Here is a 21,133-nt window from a genome sequence, read left to right on the forward strand (position 1 = left end):
TTGGTACACTAGCAGAGAGAGACTAAACATTGCAGTCAGTTTACCAAATGATGCCGCTTGCCTGTGTGTTTGGTCAGGACAGAACAACAATATGGAGGCCGCTGGATTGAAAAAGAACCCCTCTCACTCCTCCCGCCTCCGAAGTGGGTAGGACTTTGTATAAACAAAAACAATGCTTTTGGAAAATTAAAATAAAAACAAACAAAAAACCCCCAGGGTCTTGAATGGTACCTGGTATATTGTAGGTCCTCCGTGAATTCTTGTTTTTCAAGGAAGTACACACGATCACTCCTTTTTGAGTTATACTCCAGCACGTGTGTTAGCAGATTTTGTTTTGGAGGATGGCCCTGGTAGAATGAGATGCGTGAGTGACAGGACGAGAGCCCGGGGCCCTGTGGGGACATGATTCTTGGGTAATCCTAGCTTTGCTCCTAACCAGTTGTTAGAAACTTGGATGGGTCCCCTGATCACTCGGGTCTTGGGTGATATATAAAGTAAAGGAATTGGACTAGATCAATTGCATTTAACCAATTAAATCAGCATTTCTTGGGAGTAGCACCTGAGTATCAGTATCAGTATTTTTTTTTTTTTTTTTTTTTTTTTTTTTTGCGGTGCGCGGGCCTCTCTGTTGTGGCCTCTCCCGTTGCAGAGCACAGGCTCCGGACGCGCAGGCTCAGCGGCCATGGCTCACGGGCCCAGCCGCTCCGCGGCATGTGGGATCCTCCCGGACCGGGGCACGAACCCGTGTCCCCTGCATCGGCAGGCGGACTCTCAACCACTGCGCCACCAGGGAAGCCCCTCAGTATTTTTTAAGAGTTCCCCAGGAGTAATGTATAGCCAGAAGCGGGGTAATCCATAGAGCAGGGCCTCTCGTGCGTTACTGTGCACACAGATCGCCTGGGATCTCGTTAAAATGCCGAATCTGATTTGCCAGTCGGGGTGAGGGCTGGAACTCTGGCATTCTAACAAGCCTCCAGGGGAAATCAACTCTGAGCGACAAGGTCTTGGAGTCGCTTCCAGCTCCATGGCTCTGCCGTTATCTATGAAGAGTGAAAGTCCCTTTATTAAATTCTCAGAAAAATAGCGTCTGCCACTTGACTGGTGGTTAGGGGTCCCCAGCAAACGCCCAGCAGCTGCCCCCCACCATGGAACTCAGTGGCTGTTCAGGTTGGTTTTGCTTTTTTAAAAATCTAATTGCTCGACCCAGGCAGGGGGGAACGTGCAAAACCAGACCCAAGAACTTCTCTCTCAAAAGCAGCCTTGGAGACTGTGGTCAGGGAAGAAACCCATCACAATTTAATTGCTTCTCTTTGCCTGCTGCTCTGTCGTAGGAGCCTTGGTGCTAGCTGTGAACCTCTTAGACATCTTCACCGGGCCACCTCATTGTACCTCAGCCTCGCTCCCATCTCCTGGGGCCCACTGGGTGAGCAGGCCCGGTGCTGGCAGCAGACAGGACAGCAGGGCGCTGGCACAGGGCCGGGGGGAGCAGGCCCATGCTGGGGGAAGGCTAGGCAGGGTTGGCAAGGAGGAAGCATTCCCAGCCCGCTGGGGCAGCGGCCCAGGGAGTGGGGAATGACATGGCCAGAAAGGGGGCAGCCACAGAGTGACCAGAAACTCAGGCTCCCTGCAGCTTAATGGGTGACAAGGAGCCACTGACATGGTGGCCTTGGCCTACAGCTCCTGCAGGAGGCCTTTTAACATTATTCCCCACCTTCCCAGCCCCTTCAGCAGCACAGCCGCTACAGTGCCAGCAGGCTGACCACCAAGAAGCCACCATAATTCAGATCCTTCCCCCGGGGTTCAGATGGCTGTCCGGAGAATGGCTCTATGGGGGAGGAGAAATTAAACTGACAAGCACAGATGAACAGGAGCAACGCATACAAAGTCCATTGAATTTGTACACGTACGTGGAGCCTTCACAAGAGAATGAAGACCCAAAGAAGTGACCAGAGTAGGAAGCTTTTAGACCTTTTAGACGCAGAAACAATAAATTTGTGAAGAACTGACAAGACGAAGGGTTTGGGCTGTGGGTGGTAAATGGTGAAGAGGCAACAGGAAGAGAAGGGGGAGTTTAACAAGGTTTGTTTGTACAGAGTTCTTGGCTCCAGTTTCCCCATCTCAAGGCCTTCCCTCCTCCTGGTACAGGGGACACACCTTTCACAGGGGAGTTTTAGGACCTGTTTCAGGAAAGAAAGGCGAGGGGAGAAGGTCAGAGTGATCCTCATGCTTCTTCCATTTAAAAAAATTCCCTCAACTTAAGATCTTCCATATGCCAAGGTACCATATTTGGGGGTAGCGTGTCCTGAACCCCAGCAGCTCTTTCCTCTCCCCTCAGATCAGGACTCAGTAAAGAATATAACAAAAGCACTATATGCATTGCCTAATTCAACCCACAACTCTTTATCGATTTCCTGTTGAGAGGGCGCTGGCCACTGGAGGTCCAGCAGGGAACAGATCAGACAAGTTTCTGCTCCCATGGAACTTACCTTCCAGTTGGGGGAAATTCACGACAAAGAGAAATACAAATAAATATATACCATGCCAGGAAATAACCCAAGTGTCCATCAACGGAATAACAACTCTGCTAGATCCAAACCATGAAACTGAGAAACACTGCTCAGCCATAAAAGAAATGAACCACTGACACACCAAATGACACAGGTTATTCTCGAAATAATTATGTGGAAGTGAAAGAAGCCAGCTACAAAAGAGTACATGCTCCACGATCTCATATATATACAAACTCTAGAAAAGACAAACTAGTCTCCAGTGACCAAAAGCAGATCAGTTGTTGTGTGAGGATGGGTAGACAGAGAGGGCAGGAAAGTGGGGTTGCAAAGGGGCATCGAGAGATCTTTTGAGGGGATAGATGTGTCCACTCTCTTGGTGGCGGTGATGGTTCCATGTGTGTGTGCACGTGTCAAAGCTCACCGAACTGAACACTTTAAATGCACAGAGTTCACTGTATATCCAACATACCTACGCAAAGCTGTTAAATGTGTGTGTGTACACACACATACATTACGTCACATGCTGCATGAAAAGGAAAGCAAGATAAGGAAGGCAGGATACGCTGGGGGCAGGCAGGGAGTGCTATTTTGTTTCGTTTTTGTTTTTTTTTAATTTATTTTTGGCTGTGTTGGGACTTCGTCGCTGCATGCGGGCTTTCTCTAGCTGCGGCGAGCGGGGGCTACTCTTTGTTGCAGTGCACAGGCTTCTCATTAAGGTGGCTTCTCTTGTTGCGCGGCACGGGCTCTAGGCACGCGGGCTTCAGTACTTGTGGTGCACGGGCTCAGTAGTTGTGGCTCATGGGCTCTAGAGCGCAGGCTTAATAGTTGCGGCGCTCGGGCTCAGTTGCTCCGCGGCATGTAGGATCTTCCCGGACCAGGGCTCAAACCCGTGTCCCCTGCATTGGCAGGCAGATTCTTAACCACTGCGCCACCCGGGAAGCCCGTGAGTGCTATTTTTTCTGACCAGATGGCTGGTCAGAGAAGGTCTCAGTGAGCAGGTGATTTTGAGCAGAAACCTGAAGGCAGTAAGAGAATTGGCCATGGGGTTATCTGGGGAGAGAACATTCCAGGTAGAGGGAAGAGCAAGGGAAAAGGCTCTGTGGGCCTGAGTAACACTGGAGCTCAGTAATGGCTCAGAACTGAGTTAATACTTCAAGATCTGGACTGAATCATTGCGCCAAGCTTCACATACAGTCTTGCATCTGTCCTGCCTACCTGGGTGGAGTCCATGTCTTTGGACGGAGCCTGGCTTGTTAACACCTATATAAGCAGCGGTCACACTATACCAGCTCTGGAATCTGCACTAAGATTCTCACTCAAGAATTCCAAGATCTGCTTGACCTCATCTTCTCTGAAACGGGCAGGCAGCCTGACTGCACTTTCAAACTCTTATGACTGAGAGTGACTAACTGTGTCAAACGAATCACAAAAGACCTCAGGGTAAAAAGAGTGAACATTTACCTGGCATTTGCTAAGTAACAGGCACTGTTCTAAAAACCTTACGTGTATTATCTCAGGTCATCTTCCCCCAGCCTTGCAAGGTAGATACTGTTATTATTCCCACTTTACAGATATAGAAACTGAGGCAGATAGAAGCTAAGCTACATGCCCAATTAAGAGGCTGACACTTGAACCTGGGCGCTATGACTCTGGAGCCAGCCCTTGTAAGTATCTACACATGGTCTCGCAGAGTGCTGCAAATCTCTGATTCTTTTTTTTCTTAAATAAATTTATTTATTTAATTTATTTATTTTTGGCTGTGTTGGGTCTTCGTAGCTGCGCAGTCTTTCTTCAGTTGCGGCATGCGGGGGCTACTCTTCGTTGCGGTGCACGGGCTTCTCATTGCGGTGGCTTCTCTTGTTGCGGAGCACAGTCTCTAGGCACGTGGGCTTCAGTAGTTGTGGCACGTGGGCTCAGTAGTTGTGGCTCACGGGCTCCAGAGTGCAGGCTCAGTAGTTGTGGTGCACGGGCTTAGCTGCTCTGTGGCATGTGGATTTTCCCGGACCAGGGCTCGAACCCTTGTCCCCTGCATTGGCAAACGGACTCTTAACCACTGTGCCACCAGGGAAGCCCAAATCTCTGATCCTTAACCAGTGGTCCCCCATATACCCCCACTGGCCTGGTCCAAGCCTGTCCCTGCATGTGGTTGGGACACCTTCCATATCTGGGGCAATCCTGTAGACTGAACTATGTCCCCCTAAAATTTATATGTTGAAGCCCTAACTCCCAATATGATGGTATTTGGAAACGGGGCCTTTGGGAGGTGATTAGGTGGGGCTTTCGTGACAGGATTAGTGCCTTTATGAGAAGAGACACCAGAGAGCTTGTCCTCTCTCCCCACCCCAACCCCCGCTTTCCCTCTCTCACTATCTTCTCAGTCCTCAGAAATGTCAGCCCATGATTCTGTGATTACAAAGTGAGACTGAACCCCAGTTGGCCCAAGAACTTCCCTCATGTTATTGGTCCTAAGTTCTCAGAAGGTGTCGATGCAATGGCCTTTCCCGAGCCATTCAGCGTGTGTCCAATTTCCAGTGACTAGTGCATCTTTCTCTGGCTGTCCCACCATCTGGGGAGGGGCTCAGGGACTGACCTGTCACCTGCCCCCAGACTAGCATAGATCTGCCCTGAGAGTCAGCACCATGGTGGGAGCAACTGCCCAAGTCTGGTCCCCAGGAAAGGATGAGCGAGCACACAGGAAAAGCTGAGTGTCCCATGGCGTGGTTCCCATCACCATCCACTCCACTGAGACACTTACCTACCAAAGTTAAAACCGGAATGTGGCGATGAGCAGCAATTATCAGCACGGACCTATCATCCTGGGGACCAAATGGGTGTTTCTTGTCACACCCTTGGGACTCACTCCAGAAATGTTCCAGGCAGTGGTCTGAGGAATGGCCACAAAGCGTATCTGCTGAATTCATTCAGGAAGAATGCCGCAGGAGCCCGTCCCAGCTCCGTGCTGGGAACACAGAGGCCTTCCTGGTGCCAGAAAGCTCTACCACTCCTCCTTAAGACTTGTGACACCTACTTAAGCTCACGGGAACACGAAGTTCACAAAATGCTTTCTGACCTTGGATGAAATGCCTTTTCCCTCTTAGCCAAGACATAGCAAGATTCAGTCATCTTTATTTCTACCCAGTGGGTCCTTGATCAAACGTGTTAATTATATTTTATCCTCCAAGGGGCAAATAGCAGAGAGGAAAAACACTGCCAAACTAAGCTACCTTTCTTTTTTTTTTAAGTTAATTTTTATTAGAGTATAGTTGCTTTACAATGTTGTGTTAGTTTCTGCTGTACAGCAAAGTGAATCAGCTATACGTCTACATATATCCCCTCCTTTTTAGATTTCCTTCCCATTTATGTCACCACAGAGCACTGAGTAGGGTTCCCTGTGCTATACAGTAGGTTCTCATTAGTTATCTATTTTATACATAGTATCAGACTCCTGGCGTCTGTCTGTCCATCCAGATGTGAGGAATAACTGAAAAGGCCGAGACGTCACGAAAATCACAGATTCCACCTTCTAAAAACCATCCAAACAGGGTTTGGAGTATAAACACGTATGACAAAAACATCTTCAACCCTGTGTCTGGGTTACAGCTCTCCTATTAAATATCCATTTCCTTCTTGTCTTTCAAAATTCTCCATTGATTCTAACATTTTCAAAACTATTCATATAAAATTATTCTGGCTCTAAACACACCTGGTATTATATGCTAGGACAGAGTAATTCTTTCAGAGTAATTCTGGGAACACAAGACTTTCAGGAAGTGATAATTAGTAACAACGAATACTTGTTGCACTGATCTGCACACTTCGCTGATCATTTTGCGTGAATCATCTCAATACATCATCACAAACACTCATTTTACGGATGAAGAAACTGAAGCTCAGAGAAGTTAACTGGCTTGCTCAATGCCACACAGCTCACAAGCAGCAAAGCTTATTTTAAACTCTTAAGGGTACAGTAGATTACAAAATGCGCCCACTAATTCCTCTCACCCAGTTATGTACACCCTGCTGCAATGTGACATTCCTGCTCCACTCTTTAAGAGGTGGCCTCTCTCTTCCTGCCTCTTGAATCTGGTCTGGCCCTGTGACTTGCTCTGGCCCAGGGGACGTGGTGGGGATGGTGTTGTGAAGGAGCTCAAGAGGGCTTGCAGCTTTCTCCTGGATTGCTCCCCTGAGACCGACACATAGGAAGCCAGTTCCAGCCAACTGGAGGGTAACAGTCTACGTGGAGGAGAACTGAGGTGGCCCAGCCAACAGCCAGCATCAACTACCAGACCTGTTGGTGAGACCATCTTGGACCTTCCAGCCCGGCCAATCCCCAGACTGACTCAAGTCCATGAGTGAGCATGAGTGGACCAGGCAACTCCAGGGGAAGAACCACTGCCAGCCCACAGATTCGTGAGAAATAATCAGCTGCTGCTGGTGCAGGGCCCTCTGTTTTGTTTTGTGGTGGTTTATTATACCGTTTCTCAACCTCAGCACTACTGGCATTATAGAATGGCTGGTTCTTTGCTGTGGGATGTTGCCCTGGGCAATGTCAAACATTCAGCAGCCTCCTTGGCCTCTACCCCCCGGATGCCAGTAGCACCCCTTCCCAGCTGTGACAATCAAAAATGTCTCCAGGGCTTCCCTGGTGGCGCAGTGGTTGAGAGTCCGCCTGCCAATGCAGCGGACACGGGTTCATGCCCCGGTCCGGGAAGATCCCACATGCTGCGGTGCGGCTGGGCCTGTGAGCCATGGCCACTGAGCCTGCGCGTCCGGAGCCTGTGCTCCGCAACAGGAGAGGCCACAGCTGTGAGAGGCCTGCGTACCGCCAAAAAAAAAAAAAAAAAAGAAAAGAAATGTCTCCAGACATGGCCAGATGTTCCCTGGGGGCATAAACATACGTGACCCAGGAAGTCTTCATATTGATTTTTTTTCCTTCAAAATCTTGAGTAAATACCCAGTTATGGTAGAGTTGGAAAAACGTTCTTTGCCCTTTGACCACAGATGCCTCCCAGGTGGCCTGGATGAACTCAGCTGCTATCTTCTTGGGAACCAGCTCTATGTTATCAGGTAAAGCTGGTCAGCCCTATGCCAAGGTAGGTAAATAGCATTTTTTTAGAATACTCAGACACACCACGTATTAGTTTCCTAGAGCCGGCATAACAAGCTACCGCAAAGAGAACAGCATAAAACAAAAAGTTATTCCTTCCCAGTTCTGGAGGCCAGAAGTCCAAGATCAAGGTCTCAGCAGGTCTTCAGCTCCCTCTGAAGGCTCTCTGGAAGAATCTCTCCTTTTGCCCCTTCGCAGCCTCGGGTGGCCGCTGGCAATCCTGGGCTTTTCGCACCTCACAGCTGCATCGCCCCAATCTCTGCCTGTCTTCACGTGGCTGTTTTCACACTCCATCTGTGTCTTTATAAGGACACCAGTTTTCAGTTTTCTCTCTTTATAAGGATACCAGTCAGGACCCATATTAATCTAAGTATGATCTTATCTTCATTTAAATAATTACATCTGCAAAGACCCTATTTCCAAACAAGGTCACTTTCTGAGGTTCCAGGTGAACACGAATTTGGGGCACCCTGTGCAACCCATACTCATATGAGCAGACTGGCTTGCGATGACTGTGCAGTTCTTCCGGCCACTGTTCCCACCAGGCCTTCTGCAGGGTCCGCCTCCAGCCCAGCCAATGCCAGGGCTGAGCTGACGAGAGATCAAAAGGGGCTGCTTGGGCTTCCCTGGTGACGCAGTGGTTGAGAGTCCGCCTGCCGATGCAGGGGACACGGGTTCGTGCCCCGGTCCGGGAAGATCCCACATGCCGTGGAGCGGCTGGGCCCGTAAGCCATGGCCGCTGAGCCTGCGCATCCGGAGCCTGTGCTCCGCAACGGGAGGGGCCACAACAGTGAGAGGCCCGCGTACCGCAAAAAAAAAAAAAAAAAAAAAAAAGGGGCTGCTTCTCCATCCCTCTAACCCTGTCGGAGCTCCTGCCCTGGTCACCCCCCTCACCTCCCTCCTTTCTGCCTCACTTGTAACCTGGGCTCACTCTCAGCCCTGGTGGACGTGACCGTGACCATCCAAAGAGGCCTCCTTGCTGCGGAGAGGAGTGTCTCTCTCTAGGTGTGGGTTCCTGGACAGATTTGTATCTGTTGCTTTGCTGCCTGTCTTTAAATTGTGTTCATAAGAGACCACAGTTCCCCATTTGTATACACGTCCTCGTGACTTGCTTTCACTATGAGGTAGAAAACATCTATCAATATTTGCATTTTCTTCCCCTCTCCCGACCCCTATGTCTTCAGGGAAAAAAAAAAAAAAAATTTCACGCTACAGTGCAAACCATACTGTTATCATTGATGTTTCTCTCTCTTGGAATGCTTTCTTGGCTTTCCATGTCTTTTGTCTGCCAAGCACACTTGACCTGTGGTAATGGAAAGGTCACAACAGCACTGATCAATCTCTCCAAGCAGTCTCATTTGCCCAAAGTACGAGATTAGGGTGGTATGAGGAGGAGCACGCAGGAAGGACGGGGGAAGAGGTGCTACCTGGTTGAGGAAAGAGGCAAGATGAAGAATGTGGATAAATACGGAAGCAGGGCTCTTGGCCTCAAAGCAGAACTGCAGATCAGGTTTATTAAACCAGAGAAAGCTGGGAAACACAGAAACAGGAGCTTTCAAATATCTAAGAACTCAGATTTAATGACTGAAGGACTAAACCCAGGTAGGTGAAGCAAAGTACTTTTCTTTGGGAAACTATGAGCTAATCAGGTGATTTATGGTGCATTGATAATGGCAAGAAAATTCAAGACTAATATTGTAACTAACAGCTCACTTTCAGTCTTTGAAAGGCATTTGCACAATATCCCACCCATTTTCTTAACCAGCACTTAATAAACGGGTAGAAGTCAAACTACTTTGCAGATGAATGTTTTCGGGTGCAAAGTATTTTGCATCTTGGACAACACATTGCAATCACCTGGGCTGGGGACTGACTTTGTCAAGGGTGAAGGACAAGCGTTAGTGGGTTTTATTGCCCTGCTCATGGGCAGCTACAGCTCAGAACTACTAGTGTAGAAAGCCCGAACTTTTAAAGATTATTAGTATCCCACATATTTACTACTAAGCAGAAAAGAATGCAGTCACATCTTTTGTTATCTTGCCCTACCATTCACCTTGCCTTAGGACTGAATACTTTTTCCCAGTAGGGGTCTAGTTTTCAAAAGGGCAGGCCAGGAACTTGGAAAGAGTGCATTCTGTCACATTTAACCTTTCATTTTTACGATAAACCACTGCCCTGCTGGCCTTCAGAGCAGAGAATGAGGACCCCCTGCCCCTTCCACAGCACTAGCTCCCTTGCTAAGTTTCTCTTTCCTGTGTTGGCCTCTCCCATGTAACCTGCCCACCTGACCCTGGGGCTTCACCATGGCTACTTCTTAACTTCCTTAACACCCTACAGATGTTGGGTTTGCCTATATTCCTGGTCCTCTATAAAAAAACAAATAACAATAGCAAGTCTCAATTCCTAAATGGTATCTCATCAGTAACAGAATACACATTAAGCTTCCCTTCTGGCTAAAAAGTGAGTATACTATTTTAGCTTAGTGTAAGACCCAAATGAGTCAATCAAGACATATGTACCGCATGCTCAGAGGAACAAGGGAAGAGTAGAAGATATACAAGTACTCTGTGTATATCCTCAAGGATCTTGCCATCTAGACCAGGGGTTGCAAACTATGGTTCACAAGCCAAATCTGGCCCCCAACTGCTTCTATAAATAAAGTTTTATTGGAACACAACCATGCTTTTGTGTGTGTGTCTGTGTGTGTGTGTGTGTGTGTCTGTGTGTATGGCTGCTTTAGCACCATGCTGGCAAAGCTGAGGAGTTGTGACAGAGACCATCTGGCCTTCAAAGCCTAAAATATTTACCATCTGGCCCTTTACAGAAAAACTTGCCAATGCTGATCTAAGCAAACTAACAACCACAACTACAACAGCAAATATATATTTGAGATGGATAGATAGAGATAGATAGATAGATAGATAATGTATTAATGTGAAACAGAGAGGGTTCCTGCCTTTAGGAGGCCCACAGTCTACTGAACAATCATTAATCCTGAGAAGTAAATAAGCACCCAATGCGGGGACTGTGCAAAGGAGAAGAGGATGTTTGAGGCTGGGTACCAGATCCATGGGTAACTAGAATTGCCTGTGAGCTGTACAGGTAGATTCTAAGGTGAATGGGGTAAAGAGGAGAGTGGGGAAGGCCTTGGCAAAATTGGAATGAAGAGGCAGGAAGTCCAATCCATGGCTGAGGGGCGGCCGTGGCAGGTGGGCTGCTTCCCAGGCTATTGGAGCATGCGGGCATGACTTGTTTACCACTTGTCGTCCCTGATGGACTTGAGGTTTTATGTGGGTGCAGACAATGTTCACATTGTTCACTTCGACCCTGGCATTAAGCAACATGCCTGCCGTATAGTAGCTGCTTGATGAATATAATTTAAAAAGTAAATAATGAATGAATAAACGGATGTCTGGAATTATCAGGTTGATATGCCATAAGCCAGTTGAGTCAGGCATTTCAACCATGGTAAAATGGCCTCTGACCTTACTTTGAAACAAAGGCATAGATGAGGAGATAAGAAAGCTTTTATTAGCAACTACTCTATAACAAGCCTTTTACAAGCACTAAATCATTTAATTCTCTCAGCCACCATTTTAGGGACGAAGAGATTGAGTTTCAGAGAGGTTAAGTAACTGGCCAAGGTCACACAGCCAGAAAACGGCAGAACTAAAATGCAAACCCAAGTCTTCACTTTGTTATTTTCAGCTCCGAGGCTATGTACACACACCCATGCCTACCAGTCATTTTCATACCATGCTCTGCAGACCTCAGTCTCCTCAGAGCCACCGTAAGTGACATGAAGATCAATCCAGCAGCACTGGGGACCAAGAGCACAGACTCCCCAGCCAGCTTCAACCAGAGGAGTTTTCATTTCTCTACTTCACACATGGAGCTTCCTGATTTCATCCAAACACATAGTTCTTGGGGGAACGAAAAAGAATGAGAAACCACTATACTGGACCACGCTACTTCCTCAAACCAAGCCAGGAGGTACAGTTTCTAGCCTTAACTCCACCACCAACTTGCTATGGGGTCAGGGTCCATCACTTCTCCTTCCTTCCATTCTTACACAAGAAATGTTCCGTGACAGATGCTGAAATCCCATGAAGCTTCTTAACTTTCCAGAGAGAATAAGATTAAATGAAGAGCCCATTTAAGGAATGGAAATGGCTGGGCCACCTTGAGTAAAATTCTAGATAAAGTTGTAATTCCATCAATGACAGCAAATTAGAGGAGTGTGATGAGTTACCAGGCAGAGCTCAGCAGAGTCACTGCTGGATGCCTTGTTTGATGACTGCTAATCGCATCCAGCAGAACTCAAAAACCAAACAGGAGCCAATCTTTTGGCCTTACCTCATAGTAACCAGCACATGACAGAACATGGGTCTCTTAGTAAACAGTCCACAGAGGCACATCCACTTACCAATAGAGATGTAATAGATGAATATATTGATTCTCAAAGAATTCACAACTGGAGACAATGCCACACTCATCTATGGTTTGACCATTCTTATACGAAGTTACCTCTGGCTTGGGCTGACCTGACGATAAAGAAATAAGAATATTCTTATTATGTGAAGCATCTTTAGAAAAAAAATCATAAAGCTAGGAATAAGAATGGGTGATAAAAAAAAAAGAATGGGTGATAAACAATAGGGATAAACATGCTGTATATGTCACTTGGGGAACTAGAAAAGCTTCCTCTCATTGATAAAAATGCATCCTTTGGACTCCCCTGGTGGCACGGTGGTTAAGAATCCGCCTCCAATGCAGGGTACACGGGTTCGAGCCCTGGTCCGGGAAGATCCCACATGTCGCGGAGCAACTAAGACCGTGCGCCACAACTACTGAGCCTGCGATCTAGAGCCTGTGAGCCACAGCTACTGAGCCCGTGCTCTGCAACAAGAGAAGCCACCGCAATAAGTCCGCACATTGCAACGAAGAGTAGCCCCTGCTCGCCGCAACTAGAGAAAGCCCGCATGCAGCAACAAAGACCCAACACAGTCAAAAACAAATAAATTAATTTTTTAAAAATACATCCTTCAATAAACACTATTGGGCATGTTACATGCCTAAGATGATGCGGTGCTGGGGTGAGAGTGGGGCAGACAAAATGAAAAATGTTGCTCCTAATCTTAAGACGCTATTAAGAAAAACTATCTAAAACTTAAAAAGAAGCCAAAACTGTGGATGGTATCTTGTTTCAGTGTCACATGGGGGCAAAGGTCCATCTAAGAGTTATGTAGGGGAATGTACTTTGTTTCATCAATGATTACTATTGATTAAAATTCCCAGATTTAGTGAAGTTACATATAAGCTTGTAGATTTGCATTCAATGGAGATGCAAATAATCTCCGTCTAGCAGACAAGATAACCCCACAAATTATGGTTTATTGCCCTGTAGGACATTAACCAGTGTTTTATCTAATGCAGCAATCTTATCCTAACATTTCTTTATTAAGTTGCCTATAAATACCCCATTCCTCAAATGTTCTTTGACCAGCCTTAATATTTTCTGGTTCCCTCTTTATTCAAAGAATTGAATAAAATCTTTGAAGTTCACTCTGTATTTGCATGGGAGTGAAAATTATACTTTAACAGTGCTCAGAGTTGAGTGTATGTTACGGTACAAAAGAGGGAAGAACAAAGTAGATTAGCTAAAACCATGTCTTCCTAAGGATAAAGGAGTTTGGAATGTAGGTTTCCCAGGCTGGTACTGTGCACATGTGAGTGACATCATCACAAAATTGACCTACGCTTTCTCCCTCAGAAGGGGTTCATCCTCCCCTGGTGATCATTAACCGGATGTAATGCTAAGGGGCTAATCTGGTAAACCCCCCAGGAATTCCATTCACCCCTTGGGATCCTTTTTCCCCTTGTGACAGACAGGGCAGGAAGGTTTCCAGTGTGTGCCAACGAGCTTTCTCACTAGCTTCCATGTCATTGAAAATGTATAAAATGTACCATCTATACCGGAGGAAAGCCCAGTATTTGGGAGCAATACACCATTCTGAATCCATCCCAGGAACATTCTTGTGTTTCTGTCTTATCACACGATCTTTGGCGAGCAACCCCAGAGATCATTAAGAGAAAAACTCCATGTTCTCCTAAGGCTTAGAAGGGGGAGAGCTAAAAATGTCAGGGGTGGGAGTAACAAGAGTCAGTGACACCTGTGCCGTGGACAGGACCTGAGGGGGGCTCAGGGACCCTCTCCCTTCCTCTCTATGTCTCTTCTAATTTGGGGTCTCCCAGCTGCGCTACCTCTTTCCTTCTCCTCCAGGTAAGCACCTGCATAGTTGATCCCTGGCTCCAGGAGCAGACAGACCTGCGTGCAGGGACACATCTCCAGCAGCTGCTTACCTGAGTCTCTTTCAAACAAATGACTAAACCACCAAAAATGAGCTTCCCTGAAAACCTATCAAGGAAGCTGCTGATCATATTTCATTTCTGCCTGTTCTTATCAGACTTGGGTTCCCATTCCCATCAGTTTTATCAGATTCCTTCTCAGGAAGCATTTAATTGCTCCTTTTGTGTGTGTTCCTGACTTTTATTGAAGCCATTATATCAAGTATGCATGAGCTGAGCCTGGGGAACTCATTCTGATCTCTTGGGCTCCAGTGTTTCATTTCAGCCAGAGCAGGGCTGATTGAGTCCTCTGGTTCCTTACTGGCTGACTGGTTTTTTCCCTTCGTGTGGTATAGAGCTGAATAATCAGCCGCAAATGAGACTTGCACAGGGAAGTGGTATTTGTACCTTGTGAGTGGTTCTCTCTTCTCCCTCTACTTGCTGGAAATCTCACCCAAAAATCCTACCCTTGTTTTTTTTTTTTTAAAAGAGTCAATTTTATTTAGTTATTTATTTTGGCTGCATTGGGTCTTCGTTGCTGCACACGGGCTTTCTCTAGTTGCGGTGAGCAGGGGCTACTCTTCGTTGTGGCGCGCGGGCTTCTCATTGTGGTGGCTTCTCTTGTTGTGCAGCATGGGCTCTAGGTGTGCATAGGCTTCAGTGGTTGTGGCACGTGAGCTCAGTAGTTGTGGTTCGCGGGCTCTAGAGCGCAGGCTCAGTAGTTGTGGCGCATGGACTTAGTTGCTCCGTGGCATGTGGAATCTTCCTGGACCAGGGCTCAAACCCTCGTCCCCTGCACTGGCAGGCAGATTCCTAACCACTGCGCCACCAGGGAAGTCCCTACCCTTGTTTTTTAAGCCTACCTGCAGGTTGCATATTGAGAGCCACTTTCAGAACGTTTCACAAGTATCTGGCTAATGTGTGAGGGGGCCGGTAGCCAAGGTTAGGGTCCACCCAAACACCGGGGCTTCCTAGGGAGACAGGGGGCTACTCTGAAGGCTCAGTAGTGGACTTGAGCCCATTCCTCTATCCGGATGCCTATGGACAAACACCGAGAAAGAGGGGGGGGCTATGCTCTCGGCCTGGGGAGTCTGGGTGCACAGTCCTACACCCAAACATCCACATTGAAAGGTGAGATTTTATTTTGACTTCTGCTAAGGAAGCACAGCCATTTCAGAGGCTGGCTCTTCTCCTCTCTGGACTTAGAAAAAGGGATCGGGGGCAAAAAGTTTTCTGTCATCCCTCAGGAAAGGCCATCAGTGCCCTCCATGTTTTCAAGGGTAGACATAATCCAGGAAAGAAAAGAAAACAACTCACAAGCTACAGTATACCACTTCCCTACCCAATTATTTCACTTCTATTTTCTTTTAATAATAAATCCCTTTTCCCACGGTGGGCACCAGTTCTGGAGTTCTGGATTATTTATTCTCCAGTCAGGGGGAATTCCAGCCCTCTGCTTTCCCTCCACTGGGCATGTATGTCTTGGTTTTAACGTTTTCACTGCTGACCAGCATAGCTGAAGAAAGCAAGCAGTGGGGAGATGAATTTAGGCAGGCTGGGGATATCAGTAAAAGGTGATAAAGAAGAGTTCAGTAAATTGTCTAAAGTGAAGTTACTCATGCCATTCCCATGCACCACAGGAAATTAAGAGTGGATTCTAAAAAAAAAAAAAAGTTCTGATGAACCTAGGGGCAGGACAGGAATAAAGACGCAGACATAGAGAATGGACTTGAGGACATGGGGAGGGGGAAGGGGAAGCTGGGACAAAGTAAGGGAGTGGCATGGACATATATACACTACCAAGTGTAACATAGATAGCTAGTGGGAAGCAGCCACATAGCACAGGGAGATCAGCTCGGTGCTTTGTGACCACCTAGAGGGGTGGGATAGGGAGTGTGGGAGGGAGGCACAAGAAGGAGGGGATATGGGGATATATGTATACATACAGCTGATCACTTTGTTATACAGCAGAAACTAACACAACATTGTAAAGCAATTATACCCCAATAAAGATGTTTTTTAAAAAAAAAAGTTAGGGAACAAAACATACCTTTTATATATATTTATATTCTTATTAAGGATTAAATACTTTGCACAAAATGTGTGATTAATAAATATATGTGTGTGCAAAAAACAAAAACAAAACAACAAAACAAAAAAGAGTGAATTATCTGAAAAAAGAACCAGTGTGGGAGTTGCCTAACCAAGAATCACAACGGGTAGTAAAGGAGATCACTAAAACGTGTCCAGAAAGGTATTCAAAGAAATCTTCTAGAAAAAAAAATCAGAGGATTCAGTTGCTCAATCAGTGACTCAGAACTAACTTCCCAGGTTATTTTCCCAGGTGATACTTTAACAATGCCCTTGTGAACCAAATAACCTGGTCTGCAGGTAGGTTTCAGAGGGTGAGGAGCTAGAGATGCTTACCCGATATTATTCACAGAGTCTGACTTCTCAGGAACTTTCTGGGAAAGCAAAGTAGATAAAAATCAAAGTGTGCGTCTCTGGGGCCCTCCTGAGTCCGTCATCTTTCCATGCCACATGAACCTGAAAAATAAAAATCCCCAACATCACCACTTGTTCTGGGACATCTCTGACTTTTCTCAGGAATTCGAGAAACCCCAGCACCCCATGAGTGGTACTTAGGGAGAGAAGGAGCGTGGTCCCTTGGCTGGGGGCTGCACTCAGTCTGGCGGGTGGGCTGGGAGTCCCCAGGCAGGCTTTCTCACCCACCACTGCTGACATTCGGGCCAGAAACGTTGTTATGGGGGGCGGTCCTGGGCATCGTAGGACGTTTAGCGGCATCCCTGGCTTCGACCCACTAGAAGCGATAGCACCCCTTCCCCAAGTGGTCACAATCAAAATTGTCTGCAGATGTTGCCAATGCCCCAGGGAGGGCAGCCATGGTTTTAACCTCAAGTCCTAGTGGATGGCAGGGCGGCCACAGCCCCGTCGGAGAGGGAAAACTGCATGAGCCTACGGCCAATGCCACCTCTTTCAACGTTTTTTTCCTATTGGACTCAAAAAGTGTGTGCATATTTGCCTCCCCAAAGAGGAGTTGATTCAATACAAAGGAATCGCCAGGTGGGAGGTATTTCTCCAGGTGAAACTGGGAAACTACAGCTCCTTCTGAGAAGCAGGCAGGTGCCCCGGGGAGGGCGGCAAGTGGGCTGGCATTTTTGAGTAAGCGCAAATTCATCAAGTCGGCATTAAATGCTTGGTTAGTCACCAGGTATGTTATTTCACCTAATCTCCTTTAAGTGACCTAAACGGTTATTAATACCACCTACATCTTACAGATGAGAAACCTGAGACTCAGAAAGGTTCGGCAGTGTGTTCAAGATCACCTAGCTCCAGTGGCCAATCCCCTGGGGCCCCCTCGTAGCCACAAGGGCTGACATCTTCAGCGTGTGAGGCAGCCCTGGAGCTGTGCAGCGCACAACTCACAGCAGCCCTAAGAACACCAGCCTGAACCCAGAGGACCCTCTCCACTCTGTCCTCTGGCTATAGTGCTAGCTTCATGCCTATCCTTTGTGGAGCCCCAGGCTTGGAAATAACATTTCGCTCTATCCAAACAGTGGAAATTTAGAGACAGTCTTAGATTTAGAATCATCTTCCACGTAAATATATTTTGTGTATTTATTTCTGGTGTGGTAAATTTCCCACAACTTACACGTTTTGTATCTCCAACTAATATACGATTTGGACGTGGCATATAGTTAGGGTCATCCCAGAGAAGCAGCAGACTACAAGTCAGAAGTTTTAGTTCTAACATTTCCATTTGTCACTTTTGATGCCGTGCAGCTTGTGCGATCTTAGTTCCCTGACCAGAGACTGAACCTGGGCCCCCTGCAGTGGAGTCCTAACCACTGGACCACCAGGGAAGTCCCTCCATTTAACATTTTTGAGAAGCAACATAACACAGGTGGCTAAGAGTTCTAGAGCCAGGTACTCCGGGTTCAGATTCTGGCTCCACCCTTTTCTAACTCAGTAAGCGCGTCACCATTATTTGGTGGCTCAATTTCCTCATCTGTAAAATGAAGGCATAATAGTTGTATATTCTTCAGAGGTGGTTGTGAAGATTAAATGAGCTATTGCCTGTAAAGCACTTAATCCTCTAACGTATGTAAATAGTCTAGGAAGAATCTGTTACATGATTGGTTTTCAAGATGGTAATCGGTAGGCTTTAAGGAAAGATTTCACTCATTTCATCAATTTCCTTTTCTGCTGTGGGTTACCACAATGATTTTTTTTTAAGTGATATACTAATTCATGTCTAAAAATTTCTCCTAGTATAATATTCACCTGTAATAGTAATTTACAAGACATGACTATTCCCATTCCCAGGGGCCACTGCTGTGGATGGAGAGAGAACAAAGGACAAATGAAACCGTCAAGAGTTGGGGTGACGTCGAAGACCTTGTGTGCCATCCGTGACTCCTCCCAGCTGACAGCTCCCTGATGGCAAAGTCCCACAGGTTACAACACTGACAAACACGCTATTTGACTCACATAGTTGGTTCAGTCACCACATATCCTGGCCACGGGGCACTGACTATAAAGGAAAGGACAGTTAAGTCAGGCTGTGGTTCATGTTTCCTTGCTTCTCCGAAGGCGAGAACCCTTGAAGACAGATTTAGCATTCTCTGCTACAGATGGATAACTAACGAAATACTGAAATTAGCAGAGGGGGCCAAGGTGGGGTTCATGGACAGTCCTGGAGTGATAACATATCAACTGGAATGAACACAAGATTTGCATGTTTTTGTTTTTGTTTTTTTAGCTGTGTAGTCCAAAGCAAGTTGCTTTCTTTTTAAAAATTTTTGTTTACCTTTAATTAGAGCCCAAATACATACATTTGTATTCTTTAAAATACACAAAAAAGTTGGTCTCCCACAAGCACTATCCCTCCATCTCAGTACTTTCTCAAGAGGAAGGATTTTCCGTCCTTTCAGGCATTTTTCCATCCATTTACATATGAGTCATCTAAATATATATATCTTTTTTTTTCTGTTGTTGTACATACGTCATTAAACTGTACATACTTGCCATTCAGTTGGCTTATCTTACTTATCAAGTTTCGGCAGTCTTACAAGGTCAGTCCAATCCATAAAGGGCTGCGTTATTTTTTTTAAATGCTTGATGATATCAGCATTGCATAAAATGGCAATGCCATGCTTAATCTGTCTCTTCTTGTGTTGACGACGTGTAGCTTGGCTGGAGTTTTTCAGACTTACAAACGTGTTTCAAAAAACTTCCTGGTACATGCCTCCTTGGGCACATAAGTGGTTCTCTAGACTAAATACCAAGAAATGGAATTGCTGGATAAGAATATTCACATGTTACATTTCGAAAGATACTCCACGATGGAGTATCTACTCCTTAAGATAATAGGAGAAGGATGTGATGATGAAGGGCCCGGATTCCTGGGTTCAAATCTTAGCTCTGCCACATACTAGCTTAACTTCTCTCTTCCTCAGTTTCGACTGTAGAATGAAGAGAAGAGCAGTATCTGCTTCCTTCAGTTGTTAGGAAAATTGAGTATATGTACAAGCTCTTCTGAATAGCATAGCAAGTACTATGTTAGTGTAAGCTGCTAACAAGAGCTTTGGGTTTAATATCAGCAAAATTACAAAAACATCTCCCTCTCACATTGGTGGAGAACAGGTAAGAGGTAATAGGAGAATTCTTTGGACATTTCAAGCCCTCGAATGATGCCAAGTTTTGTTTTGGCCAATCTGCCCTCACACAGATAGCCAGTGGCATGGCTGCCGTCAACCGAAGGGGTCAGGGAAGAGCTCTCAGCCCATTTGCAGATAATGGGTAAGCAGCTCTTCTGGGGCTTGCAGGAAAGCTAGCTGTCCGTGCTTTCTCACTGGGGACAGGAGGGATTAATCCTGACGACTCAGCCTAATCCAAGGGCAATTGGGTTCCTGAATTGGCCATTGTCAGTTACTCCAGATTTGGATGCCACACCCACTGTCACTTAGTACCCAGTCCCACCTTAGCGGAAAAGCACCCTTCACAAAGATGGGTTCTGGAAATCTGGGGAGGCAGACCAGGTGTGGAGAGACAGTTAGCATGTTTGGGATGCCTTCTATGCGTCAGCCCCCAGGCTGGGCACTTCATAAACATTATCTCATTTAATCCTCACAGTGCAACTACCAGGAAGGTGTTCTATCTTGTTTCACAGATAATGACTTGGAAGCTTAAGGTGACTTTAAAGAGTTGATGTAACAAACCTAATTCCTCACTGCCTGCAAGTGGCAGGGCTGGGATATGAGTCCAGATCTGTTGGAGCGCAAGCGTCGTGCTCTTTCTTGGGTATGATTTTAGGGTTGTATGTGAGAAATAGAGGCTAAATAAATGAATAAATAAGCCCATGAAAAGACGCTCAACATCATTAGTCATTAGGGAAATACAAATCAAAACCACAATGAGATAGCATTTCACACCCACTAGGATGGCTATTACAAAACAGAGAGTCAAATGTGGGCGAGGCTATGGAAAAAAACAACCCTCAGACACGGCTAGCGGGAATGTAAAATGGTACAGATGCTTTGGGAAACGACTTGGCGGTTTCTTCAAAAGTTACACATAAATTTACCAAAAGACCCAGAAATTCCATTCCTAGGTATCCACCCAAGAGTAATGAAAACATACGTCCACACAGAGACTTGTACATAAATATTCTTAGCAGGATTACTCATAATAATCAAAAATTGGAAATAACCTAAATGTCCATTGGAAACAACCTACATGTCCAACTAGTGAATTGACAGACAAAATGTGGTCTAGCCATACAACGGAATACTATGGATAATTCAAAGAAACAAAGTAGGATACATGGTACAACACAGATGAACCTAAGAAGAATTCTCATTATACTCAGTGAAAGAAGCCAGAAACAACACACCACATAGTATATGATTTCATTTATATGAAACGTCCAAAGAAAGCTATTGAGGCCAAAAGTAGATTAGTGGTTGCTGAAGGTGCAGGCAGTGGGGAGAACACTAATTAACAATAAACATGCATGCGGAATCCTTTAACTTTTTATTTTATATTGGAGTATAGTTGATTAACAACGTTGTGATAGTTTCAGGTGTACAGTAAAGTGATTCAGTTATACATATACATGTATCTATTCTTTTTCAAATTCTTTTCC

At 46.0% G+C, this 21,133-nt stretch overlaps 1 long non-coding RNA gene across 1 annotated transcript in view; it reads right to left on the reverse strand.

The window, feature by feature from the left end:
- Positions 1 to 231: 231 nt before the first annotated feature.
- Positions 232 to 21,133, reverse strand: part of LOC138842942 (uncharacterized) — a 54,482-nt gene continuing 33,580 nt past the window's right edge. The window contains exons 2-4 of the long non-coding RNA XR_011377953.1: positions 16,393 to 16,512; positions 12,044 to 12,161; positions 232 to 347 (exon numbers count right to left, since the gene is read on the reverse strand). This is a non-coding gene — a long non-coding RNA (uncharacterized lncRNA). The remainder of the gene's footprint in view (positions 348 to 12,043; positions 12,162 to 16,392; positions 16,513 to 21,133) is intronic.

This window comes from Globicephala melas, chromosome 13 (assembly GCF_963455315.2).
Source record: "Globicephala melas chromosome 13, mGloMel1.2, whole genome shotgun sequence".
Lineage (NCBI taxonomy): Eukaryota > Metazoa > Chordata > Mammalia > Artiodactyla > Delphinidae > Globicephala > Globicephala melas.